The 21,603-nt window shown below is 33.9% G+C and overlaps 1 pseudogene; it reads right to left on the minus strand.

Annotated features, from left to right (window-relative positions):
• Positions 1–1,905: 1,905 nt before the first annotated feature.
• Positions 1,906–2,247, minus strand: LOC144244157 (NADH dehydrogenase [ubiquinone] 1 alpha subcomplex subunit 5-like; annotated as a pseudogene).
• Between the last annotated feature and the right edge of the window lie 19,356 nt (positions 2,248–21,603).

Here is a 21,603-nt window from a genome sequence, read left to right on the forward strand (position 1 = left end):
TTTTTTTTTTTTGTTTTTTTTTTTGGTGAGAAACCTCCATATTCTTTCTGCACTGATTTACATTCCCACCAACAGTGAATGAGGCTTCTCTTTTCTTCACATGCTTGTTACTTTTTTGTCTTTTGGATAATAGCCAATCAGACTTGTGTGAAATGACATCTCATTTTGATTTTGATTTGTATTTCCCTAAATATTAGTGATGTTGAGTATCTTTTCATGTGCCTGTTGGCCATCTGTATGTCTTTTTTGTAAAAATGTCTATTCAAATCTTCTGTTCACTTTTAATCAGTTTATTCATTCTCTTGACATTGAGTTGTACGAATGTTTTATATGTTTTGGAAATTAACCACTATGAGGTATATGATTTACAAGTATCTAGTTCCCATTCAGTAGATTGCATTTTTGTTTTGTTGTTGGTATCCTTCATTAGACGTAAGCATTTTAGTTTGATGTAATTCCTTTTGCTTATTTTAGTTTTTTCAAGTTTATTTATGTTAAGAGAGAGGAAGAGAGAGAGAGAGAGCAGAGGTTGACGTGAGAAGTCGACGATCTCATGAACCCTGAGATCATGACCTGGGCCAAATTTAACCGACTGAGCCACCCAGGCACCCCTACAAGGATTCATTAAACTCCAGACACTTATATCCTATAAGGAACTAAACAATTTTACTCTGAATTCATAAAATAAAATCTTACACAAAAAGCCAAAGCTGATAAAATTGTTTTTCTTCATCCTCAACCCAGGCACAAACCTCTTCACTCATTTCCTAGTTATAATAGTTAATTTGCCCTTGAGTCCAAGATAATAACTCTGGTATTATTCTTGGTTCTTCTTTCTTTCTCAGGACCCGTATCCAAACGTAAACCACAAAATACTTTTTTAAAAGTATTTTTTAAATGAGAGGAGTACCAAATCTGGGCAATTCTTCCCATACACAGTATGACTGTTTTTGAACCATAATCCATAACCTGAGCATAGAGCATGGATAGAGAAAAGGTAAAAACTATGCTGAAAATTTTGCCTTTATCTTATTTCCACAGACATTTAGTGGGCCCTTAAAGCTGCCAAACAGCTGCATTACTACTCTCAGCAGATAATCTCATTTTCTTCCTTATTGAGGAAATTGATGTAATCAGTAAAGGATTTTTTCACCTAATGTCTGACCACAAATGCTCAGTACGTATATTTCCTTTGCACTTTGTGCAGAGATGCACTTTACACTATCCTATATACAACCAATTTATTCACTTTTGGAATGAAGTCCATTCTGCTTCTCTACCTCAGAATATCATTCTACCAAGTCTCCCCTGTCTCTTCTACACTAATAGTTTTTCATTCAAGACTCTATCATTTCTAAGGGTGACTGGGTGGCTCAGTTGGTTGAGCCTCTGACTCTTGATTTCACCTCAGGTCATGATCCTAGGAAATGATCCCACTTTGGGCTCTGTGCTGAGTATGGAGCCTGCTTGAGATTCTCCCTCTCTCCCTCTGCCCTTCCCCCGCCGTTTGCTCTTTCTCTCTCTCACTCTCTCACTTTCTCAAATAATTTAAAAAATGTTTAAGTCTCTGTCTTTTCCAGTAGCGTAGAGCAAATCAAACAAGAAAAAGCAAAAGTAATTGCTCCCTTTTGCCTGAAAACTCTGCTACCTTATGAATTACAGTTACTTTCTCTATTCCATTTATTCCATGATCTCTTTTTTAAAATAACTTAAATGAATGCTTTACACCAAAATTGGATTCACAAGTCCCCATTACCGTACTCATCAATATTTAAAAGTCTCCTAAATATGTTCTGTATTAGTTTTCTTTATTATAAGTTGTCAATAATATGGAAACATCTTTAGTATAATAGAACATTTAATTGCATCTGTTTTCCCTTCAACACACTAGCCATTTAATGATTATTATATTGGCCATTTTCATTGGTTGACAGGAGGCTCTTCCACTAAAAGTTTCCACTGAATCATTTTCCTTGCCAGACTTAGTTCATTTTCAGCCTGAAGAATCACACATTCTAGTTGGCCACCCTGAAGCTGGTCTTCTAATTTCATAACATCTGATTCCATTTTAACCATATTCAGTTTCTCATTCGTAATCTCTTCTGTCTACTCTTGATATGCTGCATTTTTAGGAATTTGTTCAAGAACATCCAGAATCTTTGTGTACAATATTCTTAGCCTCTTGTGTGAATCCTCACATATAGCCAATCACACAAGGCCAGTGGTCTTCCACAGCAAACCCAACATATTGTCTCCATGATCTCAAAAAACTACTCCAAAGTTTTCACCCAGACCACTACATAAAAAAAAACTGCTGATATTGTCAAATAATTTATGTTATTAAACTATCTATATTATAAGGGATTTTCCTTTTAAAATATCTCTATAAATAGAGAATATGATGAAATCTAATATTAGAATAATGTCTTCAAATACTCTTATCATGTAGAAAATGATTGTTTGGAATATGTACCCTGTATCCCTAAATATATCCAAATTTCTTTTCTGTCCTGTTTCTTCAAAAAGTTCTTTCAGTATATTATTTAACAAAACTGGAGATAGCAGACATTCTAATCTCATTCCTGATTTAAATGGTATGATTCTTCTATTTCACCATAATGTATGATATTGGCTTTAGGACTTTTTAAAATAAGATAGTATTTTATAATTTTTTATTTTAATCTTGACTAGATTTGGAATTATGATAAATATATTTCTACTTTTATTGAGATCATCATACACTTTTAACCTTTATTAATCACATATTAATGTGAGTTATATTAACATGCATCTAAAGTTAAAGAGAGAACACTGGTAGGAAAAAATTTAATTTTGTAAGACAACAAAGCTAAAATTTTAATTCTAGCATATAGCTCCAAAGTCTATGAATGTATCCATTACCATAGATTATCAATAATCTTATCCTATTTACAGGGGACATAAATCATAAAGTAAAAAGTTAATGAATGGAAAATAAGACCCGAACTTTTCTGTGGTTTCCCTGTTTATTATATGACTAGATAAAGATATTTTTAACTATCCCTATTCATGTTACACTTTCAAGCACATCTTTGTATCACAGCATGAATATTACAGTCCAAACAACCACTATAGTATTCATACATAGAGTCACAGACTTTTTTCAGTTAATGTTTTTTTGTTTTGGTTTGGTTTGGTTTGTTTTTTTTGGCAAAATGTACTCACAGAGTATCTTGTACCTACTGGGTAATTAATTCAAGTAAATACGTGAATAAATACATTTCTATTTCAAGTTATAGACCTCAAATAATTCAATGTTTTGACCTTAGATATTATTTTTTATTGTTTTTTGTTTTAATTTTCATGTAGTTAACATTTAGGGTTATATTAGTTTCAGGTGCACAATATACTGATCCAGGAATTCCATACATTATTCAGCGCTCATCATTGTAAATATACTCTTTCATCCCCATCACTTACTTCCCCCATCTCCCCGCCCTCCTTCCCTGCAGTCACTATCACTTTATTCTCTGTAAGTAAGAGTCCATTCTCCGTTTCTCTCTCTCTTTTTCTCTCTCACTAACCATTTTTTTTCTCTAAGGTGATGTGAAGTTCTTATGTCAAGTTCTCATAAAAGTTTAAGAAAAATTTTTATTACACATATTTATTTTTATGTTGGGTCAGGTTAAAACACATTTACACATAAGAGCTAATTATATATATTTACCTCAACTTTGTATTATTGAATTATTTGATAAGTCAAAGTATTTCTTAATTTCCCAGTTTTCCAAAGATCATCTTAAGATAAATAACAGAGAAGTATTTCATTGAAAAATCGTATTAAGATTCATAACCTGATATTGCAGTTTGGGTGGAAAATTACCTCATTAAATTATAGCAAGAGGGATGAAGGACAAATTTTTAGAAAAGAGAATGCCATCAGATTTAATTAAAATGTTAAATTATTGTTGAAATAAAGGTCATAACCATAAAATGTAATTGAAAGGAGTTCATTATCATTTACTCTAAGGTATTATTTCCATTTCAAAGTATATATTGCATATTTGACAATAAAATATAGAATGAATATTTTATTTGATGAACAAACTGGTAAGATGAGAATTTTTATAAATTAAAAAGCTCGGTTTTTAAAAATTCATGTGTCTCTTTACATCTTCAGTCTACTATCTTTAATCTGTACTGTAGTAATTTAACAATCATTTTTGTGATATTATGGGCTAATAGAGTGATGGGAACCAATACAATTAAATTTTCCTCACATTATCAAAGTGTCCTTTTATAACCATTCTGAAAAGTAGATCTTTTAAAATGTCTGCTTATCTCCATCATTTATCATACATGTAGGAATCTTATGGTATATTCAAAGATACGTATCATAGTACAATACTATCAGTATGAAGCTGTAATAAAATATGCACTTAACTTCAGCTCCTGGGATCACTAACATGACTGCAATTACATTTTTGGTGTCAAGTAGAAAAGAATATAGTATATTTTGACTATCATGAGAATTCCATTAGTTGCATAATTTTAGAAGAATATCACTAAAAGTCTCCAAAGTCTTCTCATTTGTCAAATAAGGGAAGTGATAACAAATTTTAGGACTTAGGTATAACGTTTATAACCTGTAAAACACCAAACAAACAAACAAGCAAATAAAAACAGAAATCCTAGGAAGCCAGAAGAGCAGAAGACTTACATGATCTTCATATTAGGCAAAATAATTATTTTCCCTAATTTCTGTCAATGAAAATTTGTATCTCACAGAGGAGGAAGTTTTTTGAGGTTATAAGTACACAAAATGAATTATAGCCTAGAGAGACACAAGCAGATTTATAGTTTAATATATTTTAAGTGTGCAGAATGGAAAGTTGGGAAAAAATAACACACACCATGATGAAAATAATAAAAGAGAGGAGGTCAAAAACTATTCTTTCTTTCATATTGTTTAATATTTGCATTGACATTTCACGCTAAGTGGAGACTACTTTGATATGTTAGAAATGTTTTAATTTCATTTTTTCTCATTGCCATGTAATATTGCACTGTATAGATAAACCACATCTTCTTGACCCATTCGTCCATTGATGGGCACTTAGGCTCTTTCCATGTTTTGGCTATGGTTGACTGGCCATGTGTAGCAACATGGATGGACTTAGAGGGTGTTATGCTGAGCGAAATAAGTCAGGCAGAGAAGGACAAATACCATATGTTTGCATGTATAGGAGGATTAGGAGGAACTTAACCGAGGACCAAGGGGGAGAAGAAGGGGGGAAATAGTGTGTGGGGGAGGGAGGCAAACCATGAAAGACTCTTGAATGCTGACAAAAACAGAGGACTGATGTATGTGGGGGGGTAGGGGGGATGGGCACGGAGGGAGGCACTTGTGGGGATGAGCACTGGGTGTTATATGGAAACCAACTTGACAATAAACCATTTGTAAAAAATAAATAATTAAATTAGATTTTAAGAAAAGAATTGTTTTAATTACAGGGATGCAAATTTATTATTAAGCAGTCTCTATTTTTTGCAATGGACATTCCTTGAGTTACTCTTCTTCTAAGTTTTTTTAAAAAGTATTTTTAATGTTTATTTTATTTTTGAGAGAGAGGGAGAGACAGACCACGAGTGGAGGAGGGGCAAAGAGAGAGGGAGACATACAATCTGAAGCAGGCTCAGGCTCTGAGCTGTCACACAGATCCTGACTTGGAGCTCAAAACCACAAACCATGAGATTATGACCTGAGCAGAACTGACTGAGCCACACAGGCGCCCTGAGTTGCTCTTCTTCTAAACTCCCATCTTTATTTACATGTAAATTCATTGAACAGTAAAGCATTTTCAGGATTCTCTGATATTTCATTGAGAAATGATGATTAAAATTCAATCATTGGGGCTCCTGGGTGGCTGTCAGTTAAGTGCCAACTTCAGCTTAGGTCATGATCTCACAGTTGGTTTGTGAGTTGAGCCCCACATCGGGCTCTGTGCTGACAGCTCAGAGCCTGGAGCCTGCTTTGGATTCTGCGTCTCCCTCTCTCTTTGTCCTTCTCCTGCTAGTGCTCTTTCTCTCTCCCTATCAAAAATAAATAACTATAAAAAAAGATTCATTCATCACTAGTAGAATTAGAGGGAACACAGGAGTCATTTTATTAGTATTGCTAAAGCAACAAAGATATATATATTACTTAATTCAAAACCTTTTATTTTGTGGAACTAAACTGCAGGAAATTTTAGGTGTGGTCCTTAATAACAGTGTGCATTTTCTTTTTTTTTTTCATAGAATATTAACTATACTTGCAATGTTATACATTTCATCCCCATAGATTATTTATTTTAGAACTGACATTTTATACTTTCTGACCTCCTTCTCTATTTCACTTAGCTTCTATCCCTGCCTCTGGCAACTGCCAATCTGTTGTTCTCTGTATCTATGAACTTTGTTTGTTTGCTTGATTGCTTGCTTTGCCTTTGTCTTTCTCTGTCTTATTTATTTCACTTAGCATAGTGACCTGAAGCTCCATGTACATGTTGCGAATGGCAAGACTACATTCTTTTTTTAAAGGCTGAATAGTACCCCATTACATACATATACCAGGATTTCTTTCCATTCACTCATCAATAGGCATTTAGGTTGTTCCTAAGTTTACCATTGTAAATACTGCTGCAGTGAACATGGGGCTGCAGATTTGTTTTTTTTTCCAAATTAGTGTTTTTGTTTCCTTCAGGTAAGTACTCAGAAATGGTATTGCTGGATTATATGGTAATTTTAACTTTTTGAGAAACTTAAATACTGTATCAGCAATGCCATTCTTTGTCTCTGATTACAGTCTTTGTTTTAAAGTACACTTTGTCTTATATAAGTATAGCAACCCCAGCATTCTTTTGGTTTCTATTTGCAGGGACCATTAGTCTGTGTGCATGGTTATATACAAAGTGAGTCTCTTTAGGCTACATATTGATGGCTTTTGTTTTTGTCATTGTTGTATGTTTATTTTTTAATTTATTCAACTACCCTATGTAGTTTGATTGGAGACTTTAGTCCACCTACACTTAAAATAATTATTGATTGGTATGTATTATTACTCTTTTGTTAATTATTCTCTGGCTGTTTTATAGTTCCGTTCTTCTTTTCTTTCTCTCTTCCTTTGTGTTTTGATGACTATTTAATGGTATTTGTAGATTCTTTTCTCATCATCTTTTGTATATCTAGTATAGGTGTTTGCTTTGTGGCTACCATGATGCTTACATATGACAGCATCTACTTATGACATTATATTTTAAACTGATAACCACTTAAATTTGAAAGTATTATAAAGCTCAACATTTTTACCCTCTCTTCTAATGTTTTATATTGTATATTATCTATTTTCATTTTATGTTTCCCTTAACTAATTATCATAGTTATTTTCACTACTTTTCTTAACTTTCATACCAGATTACTAAGTGATTAATTCACTATTTTTACTATAGACTTACCTTTACCAGAAATATTATGTGCATTTTCTGATTGCAGAATCCTTTAATGAGAAATGTGTCTTTTAAATAACATTGATTTTCAAGTATCCCTCTTTCATTTGTTAAAAGGATTTAGTTTTTAGTGGTAACAGGTGCATTTTAAAAAGGATATTAAAAATAAAATGTTAAAAAGATTTCAAGTATTATTTATATGAAGTATAACCTATTTATTACCAAATGAGAGGGAAAAACAACACTCATAAAATGCACAAATCCTAGAAATTTAGGTTTCTGATCAAAATTGTATGTTATTTTAATCATTGTGTGTTACTTTAATACTTTTAATAATAACTAATAATTTAGTAATATCAAACCAATGAAGAGATGATTTTTATTAATTATCTTCTTAATTTATTCTTTTAAAAGTTCAGTTATGTCCATTTTGGATTATGCCATTGAATCATTCCTATGAGACAACTGAAAAGTAGTTTTAATTGCTGTTTAAAATCCATGGTCCTTCCTAATGGATTACACTTGATTCAAACTGTAATGGTTTAACACTGGATGTTTGTTACTGTTTCATATTTTCATGTGTAAGATAATAAGTTTAAATTGCTTTATTTATTTTTTTACGTATTGATGGTTCAAAACTAGATTGAGAAAAAGGAAAAAATCATCAGGTTTGGAATTGAAAAAAAATTAGTTTTCATTTAAAAAGGTTTGCAAGCTTAGTAATGTAGAAAGCAAAAGCAAGCATCCTATCATATTCGTAAGAAAAATCCTGGAGAAATTGCAAATTAATAATGAATCTTGACTCTTTGGGGATGTAAGACATATGACTAACCTGCTATCATGAGAACAACAGTCCAATTCAGGAAGAAACAGAATCTATGTATTTGATGACCTGGGGAAGATTCACAGGATAGTATATAATCATGAAAGAAGATTCAGCCTGTTTGTTTTGTTTTTGGTTCATTTATTTTGAGAAAGTGGGGGGATGGGAGAGAGAGAGAGAGAGTGACCAAGTGCAGGGACAGAGAGAAAGGGAGAAAGAATCCCAAGCAGGTTCTATGCTGTCAGCACAGAACCAGTGTAGGGCTTATTCTGAGGAACCATGAAATCATGACCTGAGCTGAAGAGATCATGACTTGGGCTGAAATCAAGAGTTAGCAGCTCAACTGACTGAGCCACTGAGGTGCCCCAGCCTGAAATTTTTAATCAATTACAAAATGCCAGCTAGAAGCTAGTATGGTAGTCTGAAACTGCTGGAGATCATAGCTCTAGGGGCTCTCACATCTATTTGCAGGGTTTTCCTCCAGGTTTTCACAGGAAAAGTAGGGAGCATCTTGAGGATGCCACTTGCCCCAGCCAGTACTGTGGGGTGAGGGAAACACTCACTGGCTTAAGACCACCACTCTTACCCATTTCCCCTGCCTCCTTAAGAATCAAGAGCCTCAACCTGCAGAGAAGCAACTGAAAGAATTCTCTGAGGTTACTGGAGGAAACCTGGTACAGCTGGGGGAGAACAGGTCCATTCCTGGAGGATGCCAGCAACAGATGATAGGCTCCTTTTACTGCTCAAGGAAGGACAGGGTGTTTGTGAAGTCTACACTCCCAAAATCCAGTATCCCCATGCCTGCCTAAGACTGTGACTTACTCAGAGCTACAAGAACTACAAGAACTAGAAGAGTCTCTGAGAGCTGCACGAGGTAGGGTCCGAAGCCAAGAGAGAAGCAGACACTGAGAAACACTTCTGCAAAGTATGTTTCTCTCTAGCACAAGTTATTTTCTGAAGAATTTAAAGACTGTGATGCACTTGGGAGGGCAAATACAACATTTAACCAAGCTCAAATTCTAATTTAACACCCAAAACTTAGAAGAAGAAAGGACATATTTGTCACAAATTATTACAAAAAGAAAAATAAAAATCTTATTATGCACCATCCTACATAAAATGTCTCATTTTCACAAAGAAACTTAAAGGCAAGGACATTTTCACACACACACACACACACACACACACACACACACAAAGATACAAAAAGGCACAGGGGACACCTAGGTAGCTCCGTTGGTTGAATGCCTAACTTTGGCTCAGGTCATGATCTCATGGTTTGTGAGTTGGAGTCTCGCTCAGAGCCTGGGGCCTCCTTTGGATTCTGTGTCTCCCTCTTTTTGCCCGGCCCCCACTCACACTCTGTCTCTCTCTCCTTCAAAAATAAATATTAAAAAAATTTTTTTTAAAGGCAAGGTAAAAACACAGTCTAAAAAGGCCAAGATCACTAGAAGGTCACATATGATAAATATGTTGAAATTATGATGCAAGGAATTTAAAACAACTATGATCATATTTCCTAATATAATACTATAATAATATATGGTATGTAAAAATCTATAATTGAAAAGATAGGTGACATGCAAGATTAGATAGGTAATTTTAGCAGACAAGTAATATCAATAAATAAAATGGAGTTGGTATACATTAAAAACTAAAGTAACAGATGAAGAATATCATCAATATGCTAATCAATTTACACACTGAATCCAGGAAATCAGTCAATTTGTAGGAGGGGAATAAATAAATACTTAAATTTCAAAAATGCAAAGAGAAAAAAAGTACAAAAATAATCAAACAATAGATCTTAGAGTTGTGAGATAAAATAAAATAACCGAACATACGCATAAATCGGAATCACAGAACGAGGAAAAGGGAGAAAACAAGGCAAAAGAATTATTTAAAGGAATAATAGCTGAGCATTTCCAGCTAATGACAGATTCCAAATCAGATACTAGAAACTCAGAGAACAGCAAGCAGGAAAAATATCAGTGCAAGGAAAACACTAAAAACACCGAAAGCCCAAGACCTAGACACATCATATACAAACTCTTGAAAACTGAAAACATAGAGAAAACCTTGATGAAGAAAAAAAAAAACCCTATAAAAGAAAAGAATAAAAACTATAGCCAACTCTCATTAGAAACCACACAAGTAGGAGGGCATGTTTACATGGTTGAGAGAAGAAAAAAAGAAAGTCAAACCAGAAATCGATCCCCAATATAAATATGCTTTAAAATAAAGATGAAAATACCTTCTCAGAAAAACAAAAACTGAGAAAACTCATCATCAAATGTCCGATTTAAGAAGAAATCTTAAAGTTCATTTTTCACGCAGAAATATGACATGGATTAGAAACTTGTATAGCTACACAAATAAATGAAGAGTCTGAAGTGGAATATGGAAGTAAAAAAAACCTTTTTCCTATTTCTAAATATTCCAAAATATAACCAATAGTTTAAAACAAAAATAGAAACAATGTATTGTGTGCCTATAGCATATACAAAAATGAAAATTATGTCCATCGTGGCAGAAGTGACGGGAGAAAGGGACTGGGAATGCACAAGCAAGCATCACTCCGCACAGGTGTGGAACAGGAAAAAATAACCATGTTAGCTGCAACTGAGCAAACAATCTTTATATCCAACTGGAAAACTATGATTGTTCCATGACTTCTGCAAATTAAAAACTCTTTTGCTGTTGCTGTCACACGTTGGAGAAATGAAAAAAGTATTTATTACACTTTAAATCCTAGAAACCTCGAAAACTTTGCTTCTTAGCAAAAAAAAATTTGCAAATTAGATATGAGTCTTCCACAGCTCTTGCCTTCATTTTCTTGCCATATAATTTATGATAGTGAGCCCTAATGAATTTTCATAATCATTTCTAAGCTTATGTCAATTGCAACATTTTATTTTTTGAAATTTCACTGTCATGAAATATTCCTGCAAGCTAATCATTGTAAAGTTTGGCCCAGCATCAATTTTTCTGGGGGAATCTTCATTGTTTTTGCCACAATAACCTTCATTTATTTCTGTAAGTTTATCTTTGCTAAATTTCTCTAGGTACACTTCTGGAGCATCTCAATGAAGATAGTGTTAGGATTCTCACAGTCATTTATTTCTTCTTAAAACTTCTTTTATGTTCAGTTTGAATCCTGTAAAATTCTTTGAACAGTTCAGTAAACGTTTCTGCCATACTTCATGTATAAATTCCCTTTTACTTATTGCGTGAGGCTGAAATGTTTTCAGCTGTATGCTTTATATCATATGTTTTCCGAAATTTGGCTAAAGAAATTGCATGATCTTCAGTTGTAATATCAGTAACCTATGTGAATGTCCAGTTTATGGAGAAGGAGTAACAGACAACAAAAACGTTTTACCCAAATAGGCAGAAAAGTTAAGCCTATAAATACAGAAGAACATGTTTTATACTCCCACTCATAATGAACCATTTTCTTGAAATTTTAGTATTTCTGAGTCAGAAGTTCCTACAAATGAGGGAAATATACAAAAAAGAGGTGAGGAAGATCTCAATCTTTTTAAACCCACAGTTTTGCTTTGAGCTACCTTTGAACAGAAAATGTGTAATCAGTTGCTCATTTTCTGGTTCAGATAAAAGTTACAAAAGGAGCCTTTGAAAGAGGAAATCAATGAGGATCAAGTCATTAGTGAAAAATTAGCTCTTTTACATAAATACTTTCCAACATTGCCTCAGAAATCAGAGAAAGTTCAAGATGAACAAAATTCTTTGATTTCCATAAAAAGAAGAATCTCTAGAAAAAGTACACATTCAAAAACTATGAGTAAATACAATAAAATAATTGTTTTATGTGTATCTTAAAAATTTTAAGTGTTTATCTATCTCTCTACATCTGAACAAAAATCCAATTGAAATCGGTGTTGAAGACATGTTATTTAATTTAGGATAATTATTTTCAAGCCTAAGGTTGTGTTGCCATCATTTGTTAGTGTCCTGGCATTCTCAGAAAGATTCAAAGATAAGCACGTGTTTTAATTTAAAGTCACCTTCTGCGGTGCCTCCTAGTAAGGGTTAATATATCTTTAACTCCTTTACACCACTTCATAATCTTGTGTCTTTTATCATACAAGTTCTTAATAAGGCTTCCTTCCAAAAAGATATTTTAATCAACATTAAATATTGAATTGTCATCATAACCACCTGCCTTAATGAATCTTAGAATGTGGGTGCATATTGTATAGCAGCATCCTTACACGACTAAAAGTTTTAAGAGGCAGCTTAATCTTATTTAATTCATGCCAATTTCTGAAATGATGAAACTGGCCTTCATTAACAGGAAGAGCCCTCTCATTAGCGCCAGCTCTCAGCTATCAGGTGAGCCTGAAGGATTCATTGTGAATAACAAAGGCACATATCACTAGGGAAACTTCAAGGGTTTAAAGGTTACCTTCTGAGAATTTGGACAAAAGCCAGATTTTAGATTTGCCCTTTAGAAGCAAACATTAAACCAGCTTTAATTCTGACTTTATATATGTTGTTCCCTCATTTTTATTTAAATTTCAAAATATTGCTGAGTTGTAAAAAAAAGAAAAAAGAAAACTATCAGAAGTGTGATGGAAAATTGTATTGAATTTATTAATTTGGGGACAATTCATATTTTTATAATGTAGTGTTTTGTTGTAGGATTTTTTTACCTCAATACCCAGGGTTCATTGTCCCGCTGCTTTGAGGAATGAAGTGGTGGACACAAAATAAAATGAGTAGCAGGCAAAAGTATGTAGTGTATAATGTATATAGGGTATAAGATCAAAAAGCAAGAATAGTATGAAAGCTCTCTTTACAGATGGGGGCCATTCAAAAGTGAATGCCAAGACTATAGGTAAGGGTTCTTGTTTTATTAGGTTCTGATCAACCCTCCCCTCCCATCCCCCTTGTTCTTTCTCAGGTCCCACCCTTACTGGATTGATAGCTCTAGGTCCTGGGTTGTCCATTCCTGATTGGCTTGATCCCATTGTAGGAGGGGTGGTCTATGGCCATATAGTTCCTTGGGGGTCATACTGTTTCATGGTCTATTCCTTATTTTTAGTTAGGTCTTTTATCAAATTCCTGAGCCAGTCCTGAGGGGTGGTAGGTGGTGTCTGGGTACATTCTTAAGAGCAACATTATGCCTGAGGGGCTTTGCTGTAGTCACACCCTCCCAACATTGTTCCAAAATAACAATTTGGTGTTTTTCCCCACCCAGGGACCTCGGGTCCTAACCTTTCCCTCTCTCCCTACTGAATCCTATCTTTCCCTATCATGGTTTTCTTATCCATGAATAAGAAATTATTATCCTCTTATTGTTAGCTTCTTTGAATAATATTTTTATACTTTTCCATATTGATTTTTTATACTTTCATTAAGCATTTTCTCAATCATCTGTATTTTGTGTTGCTATTGTTGGAAAGATTCTGTTTCATTTTAAACTGTCTCATATGTAAAAATGTAATTAAATTTTTTTTATTATTTTAACCCTAATATTGCTAAAATATATTCATTTTAATAATATATTCATGGCTACCTTTTGGTTTCAATGTAAATAAGCATATCCATTAGAATAATAATCATCTTTTTTAATCTTCAAAAATTATAATTACTTTCTTTTAATGTTGTAACAGGGACCTCTGGTATTATTAACTGAAATACTAGAGTTTAGCATTTTGTTCTTGTTCCTAAATTTAAAAGTGATTATTTTAATATTTTTATTTGAAGGACCATGTTTTGTGATTTTTGCCAATTTCTTTTTTTTTGTGTGTAGATACCTTATCACATAGGCAAGTTTTTTTCTTCTTCCTAGCTTGAAAAATATTCAACTTAATGATTCAAACATGAATCTTTGTAGAGTGCTATTAAGTACTATTTCTGATATAAAATGACAGTCCTATGTGTGATTCCTACAGACATAAACACATACAAACACGAAGTTTATATTCTACTGTCTAGGATCAGGTAAGCACGGGAGATATAAATATTACCATAGCCCTCTCTGAGGACATACGTAAGTAAGTAGAAACTGAATGTGAGGCATCAACCTTGCACAAAGATTAAATACATTATTTTTGAATTTATTTATTTTAGTGAAGAAATTATTTTCTCCCTAAGACTTTTTTTTGTAGAGCACTTTTTAGGTTTACAATAAACTGGAGAGGAAGGTACAGATCTCCAATATACCCCCTTCCTGGACACTAGCAGAGTCTTCCCTATCATTAGCACTTCACCATGGAATGCTGTGTTTGCTGCAATTAATGAAGCCACACTGGCACATCATGATCACCCAAAGTCCATCACACACAGCAGGATTGGCAACCATCAAGGTTTTTATTTTCTCCATAGTTTTGCCTTTTTAAAATGTCATAGAGTTGGAATCATGTAGTATGGAGTCTTTACAAATTGGCTTTTTTCACTTCATCATATGCATCTATGGTTGCTTCGTGTCTTTTGTGGGTTGATCGTTCATTTCTTTTTAGCACTGAATAATATTATTTTGTCCAAATGTGCATAGTAAACCACACACTACAGGACAGGATGGTTGCTTTCAAGTTTCAGCATTTTTTTTTATGTAAAAAATGTTTTTAATGTTTATTTATTTTTGAGAGAGAGATTGTGTGTGAGAAAGTGATGAGCAGAGAAAGAGGGAAACCCAAAATCTGAAGCAGGCTCCAGGCTCCCGGCTGTCAGCACAGAGCCCAAAGTGGGGCTACACCACAAGATCATGACCTGAGCTGAAGTTGGACCAACTGAGCCACCCAGGTGCCCCTCAAGTTTAAGCAATTCTAATTAAACCTGCCATAAACATCAGTGTCCAATTTTTGGGGGGGTAAACTGGTTTTCAACTGCTTTAGGTAAATATCAAGGAGGACAATTACTGGATCATAGGGTAGAGTATGTTTAGTTTTGTAAGAAACTGCCAAACTGTCTTTCAGGGTGGCTTTACTATTTTTCATTCCCACCAGCAATGTGTATGAATTTGTATTGCTTCACATCCTCACCAGTACTTGTTGGTGTAAATGTTCCAAATTTTGACCATTTTAATAGATATGTGGTGGTATCTCATTGTTTTAATTTGCATTTCCTGGATGACATGAGATGTTGGGCATCTTTTCATATGCTTATTTGCCATTCATATATCTTCTTTGAAGAGGTATCTATTAAGGTCTTTGTCCCATTTTTAATTGAGTTGTTTGCTTTTTCATTGTTGAGTTTTAAAGTTTTGTTTTTTGTTTTGTCTTTAGCATATGTTAGATAACAGTTCTTTACCATACGTGTCTTTTGAAGATATTTTCTCCCAGTCTGTGGCTTGTTGGCTTGACTTACTTTCCCGACATTGTTGTTTTGTTTTGTATTGTTTTGTTTTGTTTTGTTCTTCTTTTAGGCAAAGCATAAGTTTTTAATTTTAATGGAGTGCAGTTTATCAATTATTTCTTATATGGATCATGTCTTTGGTGTCCTGTTTAAAGAGCCATTGTCATTAACCAAGGGTATCTAGATTTTCTGTTATCTTATAGGGATTTTATGGTTTTGCATTTACATTTAGGTCTGTGATTCATTTTGTGTTAATTTTTGTAAAGGGTGTAAGATGTCTAGATTCTTTTTGTCCTTTTTTCTTTTTTTACATACAGATGTCAAATTATTCTAGTGCAGTTTGTTGAAAATATTATCTTTGCTCCATTATATTGNGTTTATTTTATTTTTGAGAGAGAGAGAACATGATAAGGGAGAGGCAGAGAGAGAAGGGGACAGAAAATCTGAAGCCATCTCCATGCTGACAGCAGTGAGCCTGATATGGGGATGCGGGGCTGAAACTCAGGAACCATAAGATCATGACTCCAGCCAAAACTGGATTCTCAATCAACTGAGCCAGCTAGGCACCTCCCAAAAAAGCATTATTTTTTATAATTAAAATTTACAGTGAATTTAAAGAGCAAAAAATTGCTTACCAAGACTCAAATAATTTATCCAAAAGCTAAATTAAATACATTAAATAAATAATGTTAACAGATTAGAGATTTTGATATATCTTTACTGATGTATAATGTTTTTCATATAGTGCAAATACATGAGAAATAATTAAATTAGTGATTCCATAAATGTTATTATATTGTTGCTAAAGTTTATTATTCCTTAATCATAGCTGTGTTTTATCTATCTTTGATATGCCCAGTTTTTCTTACACAAAACACATTTTATTTTATTCCTTTTACCAATAAGGTGAAACTGGGTCAGTACTCATAGACATTAAAATATATGTGTTCTCTTTTTCTGTGACTAATTGTACTTATTTGTTAGTTTGGGCATGTCATATCTTTGAATACTTAGACATGGTTTGGACTTAATAAAATTGATGGTCAACTGAAACAAACAAACAAAGGAAAAGTCACTATTTATATGATAGTATAAATTTACCCCAAGGGACATAAAATATTCCAAACAACAGATACACATCTTACTTTACAAAATGATATATTTTTATTTTGTGATGAAATGCTTTAGTTTAATTGAACAACCTGTATCAATCATTCTAATGTATATAAAGAGACACCACCTTTTATTAGGAATTTGAACTAAGTATGAATAAGACAACTAGAGATCATTTCAGTATCAATTATCATCTTATTAAATCATGTTGTATATAATATAACAAAAGGTAAAGTAAATGGAGGAAGAGACCATCCTGTCTAGGATAAAGATTTTTACTGACCATTGCTAACTCTATACCGGATTATAGAAAAAGTCTTCTCTGAGAGTTATCCATGATGCAAGTCTCATCTACTTCCAGACCCTCTGAGTCACCATTACTACATAAGTCTTCTGAAAGCAGAACTCCAGTTTGATTGGTTCCCATTCAAGAGTAGGCAATGATGATTTCCTGCCTAAATAATGGAATATAATATTTCAATATGGCATTTAAAATTTTAATCTATTCAACAATCATTTCTAAGCTTAACATCAGATAGTTGGTGAAAATTGTGAAGCATCTGAGATTTTGCCCTATTTCACTCTAAAGAGTAAACTTGCAACTGTTGGTGAATGCTTGGAGACTTAGGTTGTAGACTGAGCACTTTACTACTTATGGCATAGCAAGGAGTTTGAACTTGCTGATCACGTAGCTTCCAGTTCTACAGGTAGCAATGTGGGGCAGCCCAAGTAGATGTTATACATGCAATTGACTTGCATCACAATTGAAGAAATCTGAGCTGAATAAATGCAAAATTTTATAATGTGCTGCAAGCAAATTTGGCCATTTTCCCAGAAGGAGACATTATCCTTATTACACTAGATAATAAACAAAACTACCCCCTGTACCTATATTTAAAGAGAATCCAGAACAAAAGGACAAGAGTGACTCATTTGCAAAATATATCGGCACCCAGGAGATCCATAGGATTTTCTCCCAATAATATTTATTTTCATTTCTATATCATCTTGTTCCTGACAAATTTTCCCATGAGCATGCTTCTCTCTTGGCCATGCTGATTTATCTGACCCTAAAACTTAATTAAAGCTTCTCTCAACAGTACTCCACGTGGCTATGGAGGAAGCCCACTTCCAGTTTTGATCACAACAGTGCTTCCTGATGTCACAGAACAAATACCATAAACCATTAGGATTTACCTTTGAAAGCCACGTAGCTTTAACCTTAAATTTCTTGATTAAGTCTTCCCTTGGGCTTAAGATGTTAATTCAGGCACAGAAGGATATATTGGCAATTGAACAGATAAAACTTCAGCCCAGTGGAGAAAATGTAGATCAATTATTTCATTCCTAATGACCCTCGCCGGTGAATTCAGGTTGACCTGGATGCCATCTAGTGCTGAATTGCTGTCATTAATGACTTTAGCTAAAGTCAGAGATGAATTTTAATTCACGTTTCTAAATGGATGATTCTTATTTTAGGTAAAACTGCCCTCAGAGTGAACATATAACACAATCATTATCTCCTCAAAGATCTCCCTAAATATCAAGGGTGGCCTAATTTTAAAGATGATGTCATTATCATCTAAGGGTTACATGATCAACTAGTTTTCTTAAGCACAGTTCTTTTATGGCCACACTGAAGTGTCAGTTCTAGTGTTTAGAGGAGGAAACAAGTTAACATCTGGCTTCATTGCACAGTGTAGAGCCTTATGTACATACATCATGCCACAGGAAACATGTAGTTCATTATTAATCAAGAGGAACCACAATGAGATCTACAATGAGATCTATATCTGTTGGGGGTATATTATGCCAATATATCCAGTGTGGCTTCCTAGCTGCTGGTGAGTCTTAGGAGTCACAATTTACTTTAAACTATTGAGTCTATTTCTTGTTCTGGAACTGCCTAATTTCAGTCAAATTTGTCCTGTATGTACATGCCACCGGTTAAAGGGCATTTATCTATTCTGCAAAGTGACTGAGAAACAGGCTGACAAACAGGAGTAGGGAAAACACCCGGTGGTGCTGACAAGTACTTTGAGAGGTACAGAGTTTGCTGCTGTTTCCAACAGAATTCTTGATAAAGTTAAGACAAATAGTGAGCAAATCATTGTCAGAGCCAATTGGAAGGAATAAAAGACCAGAATTCCATTAAATTTAAGATGCCTGTAATGGTTTGACACGGCCACACCAGAGTGTTTTCCTTTGTGAGGAAGCCTCCAGGAGCTCTTCTGAAAGAAAGAGATAATTAATGTCACTCATTCCCCTTTACCACCCAGGACATACATAACATGTTACTTCTTCTCAGAGTGTCAGGAATTTGATCTCCACCTTTGGGTAAATATAATAAAAATTAAAATCTCCTTCCAAACCTCTCTTCAAAGGTAGAATGGAAATAAAATTGTTTTATTGTTGAATAAGTGTTAAACCGGAATGGGATGCACATCACAGTCAATCCACAGAGAAATTGCAATGACAAATAAATCTCACCCTTTTGTAAAGGATACAAGTCCACTTACTCGATGACCAGTTATTGTTGATCTTGAGACTGGATATAGAAGAGGAATTGACAGCACACATTGCTCATTCTAAATCCAGTTGGTAATTAGGGTGACTAATGTGTTGGCTAGTTGACTTTATCCAAAGGAAAAATAAACTTCATTGATGGCAGGAAGTGGTTTTGCAAATTGAAGCAAGGCACTCAAAGATAGGCTCCTACAGTCCCACAGACACTGGGAGATAGAGACTCTATCTTCCTTGCTGATTGCATTTCAAAGAGATGGAACCTAGATCCTAGAGAAAGAAACACCTCAGTCTTAAAGCCAGCAAAAATCCTGTTTACCTTTTGAAAAGATTTACAAACATTTCAAAGAGACAGAGAAAGAGTTTGCAATGACAAGTTTTCTAACTAGATGCTTTAAGAAAAGGAGGAAGATCACTTATTTTCAACAGGATTATTTCTTTATCATTTTTAACTCATGTTTACCTTTACACAATTCAACCACCAGAAAGTTTGCTTCTTATTTATTACCTATAAATTGTACCTTCCTTTCAATCATCCTCTGTTAACACTCAGACTTTTCATAGAGATAAGGCCAGTGTAAGAGGTATAGCTGGATTTTTAGAAAATGTATCCAGAATGAAATCTAAGTCCTTTATGCTTCCTTTTGGCTCATCAGGGTGGCCAGCAGTTTAAGTCAGAAGAAAGAAAAATGCAACATGCCTAGTAATAGCCAGGATGAAACCCTGAATTTTCAAAATACTCTATATAATCCCCTCCTTCTTTCATTCTGTCATTTCCTGAAGGTAATGATCTCCTTCTGGGACAGCAACATGAAATGAAATAAAACTGGACATGACTTAGCTGTATGGAATAGAAAGAAGTGAGGAGAGAAGGGCTAGAGGTCCTTTTCAGTAGAATTTTGAGGAAGCCATACCAACTCTCAAAAATGTCAGGTGCTTCTGGATGGTAGGGACAATAGTGGGCTCATGTCATATCTTGAACTATTCGCCCATTGTTGGGTGGTTTTTGTGACAATAGGTGTACATGTCAGACTGAAAATAGTCTGACAAACCAAACAAGTGATGTAGAAATTTCAGTAGTCATATTTAAGTGACAGAAATTGACAGGTATTGGTATTTGTGTATTGGTTTTGACAGACATGTATTTATCTACATGATTTTAAGATAATTATATTTTTTTCTGACTAATGTGATATGGGCATATTTTGGCTATAGTAATCATCTTAGTCCATCTGGGACTCAAGAGAGCAAAAGTCCAGCATAGCTTATCTTCTAGATTTGGTTGGGGGCAATATCATACATATTGTATATTCGTACAAGAGAGAGAAACAGGTTAGATTTTGTCAGGAGTCCTAAGTCTGGCATACAGTAGTAGCTTTTTCTTCCCAAACATAAAGTATGCATTCACTGGATGATGCAGACTGGATTAGCATTTTTATTCCAGTTGGTTTCACCAAAGAACACTACCACGGGCATCTTCATAGATGAATGACCTAGACAGTTTGATTAAAGAATCAAAAAAAGTGGAAATAAATAAAAATAATAAAAATAAAAACAAATTTAAAAAAAGAATAAAAAAAAGCAGGATAGAAATTAATTTAGGAGCCAGTATGACACTGGTGTTAAAACCCTGTGGTTAAATGATTTAACTTAGAGGAAGACAATAAATACAAAAGAAAAGTGGTCCACTTCTACATTTTATAGGAAAATTTGATGACAAAAATATAAGCTTCTTGCTGTTGAGTATTTTTCATTCCGTTCTCTCTTTATCTCACAGTTTGACCATTAGATGGTTTATCTTGTTATACACCAAGTAAGTCTTAAAGTAAACACTTTTTCTAGAGCTCTCACAGTCTTAATTACAAAATCAAATTTGTTTTTATGAAAATAAAGAGCTTTTCTTCACTATTTCTATTCATTCACAAATGTAACACATTTGAAGAGTTAAAAGTACAATTTCTCCTACAATAAACAATACATATAGTTCCATAATTTTTAAGATATCATTCTTTATAATTTTTTTAATTTTCTAGATGGCATATCTATGGACCATATCATTAATAAATCTATACACAGAAAAAGAATTTGGATTATATTGGTTAAAAAAATTGGTAAAAATTTTTGCTTAACTATTTGGTATCTTGGAAGAGAGATGATTTAATTTTAGTATATTGGCACTGCGTCACATTTTAGCTACATGGGGGTATAGTGACAATTTCAGAAATTACTGCCATAGACCAAATAGTTGTGTCTTCCTAAAATTCAAATGTTGAAACCTACTCCTCAGTGTGATGGTGTCTGGAAGTATGTTTGGGGAAGTGATTAAGTTATGAGGGTGGAGCCCGCATAAATGGA

Source organism: Crocuta crocuta, unplaced genomic scaffold (genome assembly GCF_008692635.1).
Source record: "Crocuta crocuta isolate KB4526 unplaced genomic scaffold, BGI_CrCroc_1.0 scaffold724, whole genome shotgun sequence".
In the NCBI taxonomy this organism is placed as follows: Eukaryota; Metazoa; Chordata; class Mammalia; order Carnivora; family Hyaenidae; genus Crocuta; species Crocuta crocuta.